Consider the following 9,695-nt stretch of genomic DNA (forward strand, 5'->3'; position numbering starts at 1 on the left):
CAACGCTACTTGATTACCAATTGATGCAAAGTGATTTACTATTTTTGGAAAGTCATACTTGAGATGCTATATATGGCTTTCTTTCTGGAAAGTCACTCCATAATTGTCAGAAAGAGATTTTAGATAAGGAAATTCATCCTTGAGTTGCCAAATTTCAACACTCCCTCTCAACTATAGAAGAATTTATTTCTACATCAAAGATCTTTACTTTCTATGCTCATCTCTATTAATCTCTGCTTCGTATCATCTAGAACAATGATGTATGAATATAATGAAGAAGAATCATCATAGGGGAGATTCATCTATCACCCTATATCCATTGATCTTCCCACCTTAACACAGACTTGGGGGGATTACCACTTGTCAACACATGACCAGGATAGTGCACAACCAAGTATCATATCTACTTGGGGGGATTACCACTTGCCAACGCATGACAAGGATCGTGCACAACCAAGTCTCATCTCTACTTGTGGGGATTACCACTTGTCAACACATGACAAGGATAGAGTAAAGTGGTAGAACACTTGCATTCACAGACTTTGGGGGGGTTACCAGTCGTCAACACATGACAAGGATCGCACTCAACCAAGTATCATCTTTGATTGTGGGGATTACCACTTGTCAAGGATCACACATAACCAAGTTTTACCGCACCCATTGGCCAGATGGGTGGTACTCCCAACAAGCCCAACTTGTGGGTAGGATGCATACTGGGGTATACTCTTGGTAAGTCCCAGACTTGATGGTAGGGGGGGGATTACCACTTATCAATGCAAGACAAGGATCACACACAACCAACAGTCAAGAGTTCCCTCAACCCTAGGAGCTCTCCTGGCTCCATTCCCAACTTGGGAGCTCAAACAAGGGGGAAGAGCATAACTCATTGTTCTCGATCATCCATGACTTCCCCCATCAAGAAGGGTCACATTCGTCAGTCCAAGTTGCTCTTTGAATACCAAGAATTTCCCTTTCGGCAAAGGCTTGGTAAGTATGTCATCTATTTTATCATCAATTGCAATATGATGGAGTCGTATTGCTCCTTTGTGCACCATATCCTAGATATAGTGATATTTGATCTTAATGTGCTTGGACTTGTCATGGAACACGAGATTTTCTACAAGTCGGATCCCACTCTTATTGTCATAGTATATTATTGTCCCATCTAGCACATGCTCACTTAGAGAAAATATAAGAATAACAAATCAAACAACATGACAACAAAAGATAGCTTGGAACGACAGTTCACGTAGGATCCAAAATTGAGTTAGGAAAAAATTTTGGAGGGTCGTTGTCGCAGCAACAACACTTGGTGATGTTTTGGGTGAACCCCAACTTCTCCATTTTGGTTTCATTTATGCACGAAGTCTCAATTTTCCAAGATGTATTGATTAAATCAAAGAGTCACCTCAACTCCCCATTCTACCTGGTTAAAGATGTAGTCTTCCTTGTTCCATTACTCGACAAAACACAACATAATGCAAGCCAAATCATTTTGATGAGAATAAGGGTAATATAAAACCACGGTTCAAAAACTAATCAAAGTATGAGTTTTCATCTATGGTGTTGCTCCGCTACCAACATGCCTGGACTGTGCCTAGGCGGAGGCACTTCAGGAACACAAGTGTTGCTTCGCTGCCAGCGAGCCTAGATAGTACCCCGATGAATTTTATTGCTTCACCTCCCCGTGTAAGAATAATTTCTCTTATTTCACCTTTTATTTTTCTTTTCATAGAACTGTGCTTAGGCACTTATTATTTTAAATGAGGTGGAAGAGGGATCCTGACTTATTGAGAGCAGAAGAGGTTACTCCTTAAGAGACGGGTTTATAAACCTCTGATAGTTAGCTCGCTAAGATTTTTCCCTCGTCTTTCTCTACTCAAATAGATAGGTGAGAAACCACTATTAGCAAACTTAATCGAGTAAGAAACGAGAATCCTAGATAGATACAGGAACCATGGTTCTGCTTATGGTTTCATGGCTGAAGGATACTATTTTCCAACCAAAAATCATCGACTTTAGAGACGTAAACCAAATCAAAGAAGAGGGTAACAAATAATCCAAGGGTTGCACGTTACTACAACTTTCCTTTCACAAAAGATCAACATTAGAGAACTTTTGAGGTCTAAAATGGAACTCCTAAGAAAAATGTAAAACCAAAATAAATTTAATAAGAACAAATAAGATTCAATATGATGATGTCAACCATGGGGGATGATTCACCATTTTTGGGGTAAAAAAGTAAAAAGATTAAAAAATAATAAAACTATTTTTTCAACTTATATTTTCAACTTATCTCCCTAAGGTTTTACTCAAATTTCAATTGGGATTACTCATTGGATGCAAAATTTAATTCTTCATCCAAAGAGTACCCATGTTGCATATTTTCAATGGACCCTGCTACACGAAAACTGAGAAATACATGAAAAAATGTGATTTCAATGTATTTCTCATTTTTCGTGTAGCAGGGTCCATCAAAAGTATGCAACATGGGTACTCCTTGGATGAGGAATCAGATTATGCATCCAAGGAGTGTTCCCACTTGAAATTTGAGTAAACCCAAAGGGAGATAAGTTGAAAATTCGAGTTGAAAAAACAATTTTTTATTTTTTTCCCTCTAATATTTGATGATGTAACTTAATCTTATTTTATTATTTCCACTATTATTTTATAATTTTCTTAGGAGGCCCATTTTAGACCTCAAAATTCCCTTAATGCCACATCATCTTGAAGCACAAAACCAACTTTATATAAGAACTACCGGAGCCGAAACACAAAGGGCAACAATGAAAATGCAATGCATCTAACTAAATGAAACCTATCCTATCCTAAGCTAAAAATTACAGAGTTGGGTTAAGTAAAATGGAACTTCCAATGCAACCATAAAATCTTCCCTCAACTTTTGGGTTGAAAGATATGTATATGTGAAATTAGTGTGAACTACAGTACAATAAAAAAATAAACAACCAAAACATCTGCACTAACAAGTAAAAACAAATAGTGCAAGCACAACAGTGTAACATACTTAACTGCTCCTCTGAACAAAAGACTCCACAACAATAACACCTACTAGTTCATGACCAAAATTGACTCGACTAAATGCATGAACAAATAGGTCGCGGGACATGGGTCCAGACCAATAGGACTCTTCAAGCAAATCTGCAATAGGATTATGGAAACAACCTTTAGGAAAATTTTGACAAGAAAGACTAACTAAGGACAAATACATATCATAAGAAAGATAAATAGATTGACCACAGTCCGTGTTGTCGTGCTAATTGAAATTTCCAATCGATGGTACAGAAGGGATGTAAGGTCGAAGGATCTGACAATCGTTAAGATCATTCTTTGTTTCCACATCACAGATTAGAGATTTGCATGAGGTGGGATGCAACAATTAAAGTTCAAAAGTTAAGATAAACTTGTTACCTCGAGGGTTTAAAATTGAATATGATGTAAACGAGAAAACCTGAAGATAGAATCAACATCCCACGAGATGATATTAATGACAATATTCTACGATAAAATCTTAAACCGATCAAAATCAAAGGTATCGTCAGGGTAACAGGAACCTGAAATAACCATTAGTGTGGGTTGAAGTGTCTTGTGCACTCGAATTGAGTTTGAACTCTGAAAATATTACGAATTAGACTGAGAAAACACGTTCAACTGCTTGTCTAAACAAGATTCATCGTTCAAATCATGAGATTCCTAAGGAAACTAGGTTGATCAGATAGATTTTCAAGATTACCACAAAAATCCTCAATGATAAGTATGAATCTTCTTGATCAAAAGGAGATATACATGAAAGAAAATCTTCAATAATCACATCAGACTCCATTCGAAACTTTTGAAAATTTGCATGTTCTTATAAGAATAAAGGTTCATCCATAGAACTTGAACAATCATCACCATACAATTCAGAAAAAAAGGAAATGATCAAGATCATGGGTGTTCAAGGATTCAACTCGATTAATAGGTGAAAGATTGACAAGGGGGTTATCAAGATTCGAAGATGATTGATTAATAGGATTAGGCAAATCATCATCTAGGGAAAGATGTGAAAGAAAAATTGATTCGTCATCGACAAATTAATCTTCCAACTTATTAATCAGTAAAGGCTCAAAACACGAAGCATTGAAAGGAGGGGGATAAGGAACAAAAGGAATATCAGGTTCTTCTTCATGATGTTGAAATTCCTTTTGAACGGGAGTACATGATGAGTCTAATTAAAAATATTTTCTCGAAATCTTAACTAAGAAACGAAACTTCTCGTCAAATTTTTCTAATCCACATCCTCATCCGGAAATTCGTAGCAAAGATGAAGGAACTGGTCAACAAAATGTTCAAGAGATTCATTTGATTCCATTCTAAGATGATTGATTTCATTAAGAAGATATTTATATTCATACTTGTCGAAAACACGATGAATCTCATTAACCAAATGCTTGAAAGAAGATATAGAAGGAGTGGGAAAAGAATAACACCATTGCTTGGCACGACCATCCAATGTAAGAGTGAGGAACCTTGTGAGAACTTCTTCAGAATAAACACCACTTGAAAAAACTAAATTATGTAATCAAGGACAGTTGTTGTACCCTTTCCATTGAATTTCAAATGTGACAAGTTATGCAAAAATTACACTAGGATTGAAATATCTAAGCTTCAGAAAAACATCTCGAGATTATGGTTTGCAAGGAAGCCATTAAAGGTAAGAGATTCGAACAAAATTCACATGCTCAACTTGTTATTTGGCCCTCCTTGTAGCGCAAAAATATTGACGGTGTTGGATAACGCCAACATGTAGGGGATCTCCTCGATGTGAGGTGCCAATTACACCTCACACCATTTGGTGTAGGAGTCCCATTCGACTATATGGTTTGACCACCATTGTAAAGGTTTTAGAGATATGCCTTGGTTACAATACATACATAAAAGATGACAAGTACCTCTTTGGGGCAACAAGTATGTAATCTTTTTTTGACACCAAATGTATAATGCACAAGGAACTTCCACGGATGGTAAAGGGAGACGAGCCTCCGGTTAGGGAAGTAATGGTACTATCTTAAGGGAGACCCAGAAGCAAAGATAAAGGGTTGTTGATTTACCTGCAAATTAGTTCACAAGATAAACAACAATCGTGAAAACATAACAACACCTAATCAACAATATCCATATCTAAGCAATGAAATTGTTCATTAGACTTAGTATGTAATTATGCCAACATATACCATAAACATAACAAGAATAGTCTTGCTACATCCACGATACATGCATGAAGAAGTGTTGGCTCAATGAGATTTAAATTATAAATAAAAGATTCTAAGTACATTGTTACATAGGTGAAACACTAGATCCAGTAGTGGAACATGAAGCCACAACTTGCTTCTACAAAGAATGATATATCTCTTATGTAATACAAGAGAATACAAGGTAAGAATCTAAGAATCCAAGCTCTCTTCTTGATTTATGAGGAGATATTTATAACAAATGACCATGACTTTTGAGTTTCCTCGTGATTGTTCAACTTCTAATACCTATAGGCTTCCATACAAATTTTCACATTCTATACATAACCTTTTACATTCCATATGTGACTTTTCACATTCCACATGTGTCACTTGGACTTCATTACATTGTACTCATTACAAAAGACAAAATACATATAAGATGGTGGCTATATGAGGCAAAACTTGTAATAGGACAAAAATGTTTTTAAATTGACAAGTCATTTTCTTCTTCATGGAGCTCTTTGGTAATGTATGTATGCCATGCTCTGAACTCCATAGAAATGACCTTGATCTGAACCGGAAAGTCCACTGCAAATCACATTTTCATCTCTAATGCTTTTGTCAATATGGTCTTGGAGATTGATTGTACATTATTCCATAGCCATCACATATTCATGAGGGACTTTGTTGGTGCGATGACATATTGTAGAATAATGTCTTTAATGATCTCTAAGCCTTCTTGTTCTTATGCTTGCTTGATTTGTTCTATGTACTGCCTCACTTCCTGAAAGATGATTTCCATGCCTCTTATCTCTCCAAGTGATGCCACTGAAGGCATCCCATGCTTATGTGTTAGCGACTCTAAACCATTGTGTAGTCGATTATAAGAGGTAATAGTGTTATTTGTCTGTTCTCCAAGAGGGATATAATTCTGATGATGGAGCCTCAACTGTACTTTGTCTATCTCAGCGACAATCATGTCCATTCTAACCAACTGTTGCAGAACCTATGGATATCTGGCAGCCCATTCATGGAGTTGATTAACAACTTTGTTTGCCACTTTCAGGATCTTTAAGGCTTCTTGTTCTTTCTTACGAATACCAACAAGGGGCACTACGACTTCATGAATAAGTATAATTTCATCATACAATTGTGCCATTGTATCCTCCATTGGCCCCAATTCCTCCTGTATGGTTGACCGCCATTCTGATTTTTTGAAGTCATGTGAAGATAATTGTTGATTTTCCGCAGCAAGATGTTCCACTTGTTGTTTTACTGCAACTAACTCTTTCCCTAATCGCACATTCTCATTCAACATATACTCTAAGTTATCATGTGTTGTTATAGCAAAAACAACATTTGGTACCATGATTTCCCGGGGACTCCTTCTAGTGTTGGTAGTTATCACCTTTTCTGTAGATACAGAGACCTAATTCTGAGGATCATTTGGGAAGTATCTTTGCCTTTGCTGCATGATCCTTTTCTTGAGTTGATCAAACGTGACATTACACACATCCATGACTTGGTATTTTGGTGGAGGTGTGATTCCCATTTCATCAAATGGGAGATGACCACCCATAAGAGGAGGTTCTGCTAAATAACTTGGTTCATCATTTACGGGCTAGATGGTATCATCTTCTCTAACTCATCCTCTATTTCCTGATTCAATTGTTCTTCCTCCAGCCTTTGTGTTGCTTCCTCCTCTTGTGATTTCCTTTGTCTCTCATCTTTTATTGTCCTTTCCTCTTCTTCTTCTTGTTGCTTTCTGAGCAAATATTCTTGCTTACTCTTCCTCTTGTTTCGTCTTTGCCTCTAATTCTCTCTTTTCTTGTTCAACTTGAATAGCCCCCTTATTCAAAGGATCAACCTTCCATTTCCTTCTACTTTCTCCAGTCAAATCATGCTTGATCCTTTTCCTGGGAGTTGCATTCTTTGCTTGAGGAGTTGTTTGTGGTGCCTCTTGTACATGTATATCTTGGGTTGGTGGAACTTGGGCGGAACCAAATTCAATTTATGGATGTATTCTTATCACCATACTATACTAGTTATTTATCTTCTCATCTTCAGTGGTAGACGTTGATGAATATTCCCAAGCGAAACCAATATTTTCACAATTTTGCTTGCACAATCTTCTTGCACCATATCCGTGAAAGTCCTTAACTACAAAGTGAAAGCAACCCAACTCTTGTATTTCTGCCTCAGTCGCCTTATGGAACTTCATCTCATACAATCTAATCCTCAAATGGAAAGTGGTCCAAGGGGTTTTATTCATTTTTTGAAGGAATCTTGATAACCATTTATTCAATTAATAAGCCACTTCTTGCAGGGCCACCTTATTAGTTACATATCATGACATGATATGAGGATAAATATGACATCCAAAGCATCAGATTCATGTACCTTCAGGCGGAGCAAACCAATCTGCAATTTCATGTAATGACTCCTTCACCTGATCAGTCATGCAAGGAGGATCGATCTCATATATCATATTAATACAACTGCGAAGAAATGCTCTGCTAATTTTTCATATGCCCTTCTGAAACTCAAATCTCACAACAACCTGTAATGGCAGTAAACTGGAAACTTATCCTGTGGGGTCCAGTTCCAATACATTCTTGGGAGAACTTATAGTGGATAGATTTTGTTTAACATAAATGTTGAAATATAAAACTATGGTGCTTGTTTTGTTCTTAGAGATGCTTTAGTTTTCACAACATGATGTTGCAACTCAAAAGAAAGTTTATCTGCCCAATTGAATATTCTGCCATGGGTAACTACCATGTTGAGCATATATATCCAATTTTATTCAAATAATTCAATGTTCTTTCGCCCATGCAACCTACAACACATGGAAATAAGGTACTGATACACATCCCTGAGAATCTTGGTCAGGTAAATTGTAGATGGGCGGTGTCGGAACTTAGCAGGTTCTCGACACCAAGATTTGATGATGTCACTTGTGTCAAGATCAACCCATCTAATGTAGAAATTATTATTGGCATACTTTGTGATCTTAAGCATCTTGTACCAAGTCTACATGTTTTCTCCATAATAGGTGGCAAGTTGAAAACCACTTTCACTACGAAGCACCATATTTGAATCATCCTTGTGTGTTATAATCCATTCAATTACCTCTAAACAAGGAATGATTGGGAACTTTCTTGCAATCCTATGTATTCTGGACCTCTTTATGTTAATGTATACTTCCAAATCTTCCAAGTTTTCAAAGAATTGTTTATGCATGAATGTGTCTCTCATGTCTTTCCACATGACCTAAGTGGATTTATCTATGAAGCATTGTGTATCTGTGAGAATAGGAATGGTAGGCTTTGTGACTTCTATTGCTTCTTCATTTCTTGCTTCAGAAGCTTCTTTCGGGGCCACACGACGTAACAATATGATGATAGAGGCATGGTTCCAACATATGATGATAGAGTAACAATATTAGCAACTTAAACACCTGTATGTTGAAGTACACTCATGGTGACAATGATTAGCTTTACAAAATATTCTATCTATTACAAGAAGTAACTTATCAAATCATAATCAAAAGCTATCAAATGTAGTTGAGAGTATAAATCTATCAATGACAAGATATAACTACTTGTACAAGAAAGAAATTTGCATGAAAATAAGGAGGGATCATTGTCGGAGCACGAAGAGGAGTTTAAGGACCACTCAAGGCTTTTAGGTGCGCTCATGCACTCAAGAAAGAGAAATATATCATCAAGGGCACAGGGCGCACTGACAAAGCTCGAAGGAAGATCATTCAGGCCTTCAAGGTGCGCTCATGCACTCATGAGGCTAAAAGGGTGCACTCTGAAGGGACGAAGGGGTCAGGCTTTAGACCTTCAAGATGCGCTCATGTGATCATGAGTCCAAGGAGGGTGCACTCCTGTGTTAAAGGAGAGTGTAATTCTTCATGGCAAAGGAGTGCATTCTTGAAGAAAACTTGTCTTTTTTGGCGCAATTTTTTGAGATAATCAAGTCTTTTCTTCCAAAAGTGTGCTCTATCTTGAAATGGCTCAAGGACAAGTCCAACAACACAATAAAATGATGACAATGTTGAGAGGAAAGATCTACAAGTTTTTATGGATTCTGTCACAACCATGATTGGAATATGAAGAGTTACAAAATATGAAGAGTCTCAACCTGCGACAACAATTTGACACTTGTAGAAGCAAGAATGAACTGGAACACTAGTAAAGAAACTAAAAATAAGTGAAATGCTAGCAAGGAAAGCAAGATCGACAACAAAAACATCAAAGGTAATAAATAGATTTTACATGCAAAACTTATATGCGATGAGCTTTGACAAAGAGATCCTTGATCCAAAGATGTGCGCCCAAACCAAATGAGAATTATTATGAGAAAGAATGATTAATCGGGTCGATTAAAAAGAGATTACATGCAAATCTAATTCATGCATGTTCACCACTTGTTGACAGATAGATAAGTCAATTG

The sequence above is a fragment of the Pinus tabuliformis genome, chromosome X (assembly GCF_031772625.1).
Source record: "Pinus tabuliformis cultivar Carrire ecotype Pingquan chromosome X, CPIR1, whole genome shotgun sequence".
In the NCBI taxonomy this organism is placed as follows: Eukaryota; Viridiplantae; Streptophyta; class Pinopsida; order Pinales; family Pinaceae; genus Pinus; species Pinus tabuliformis.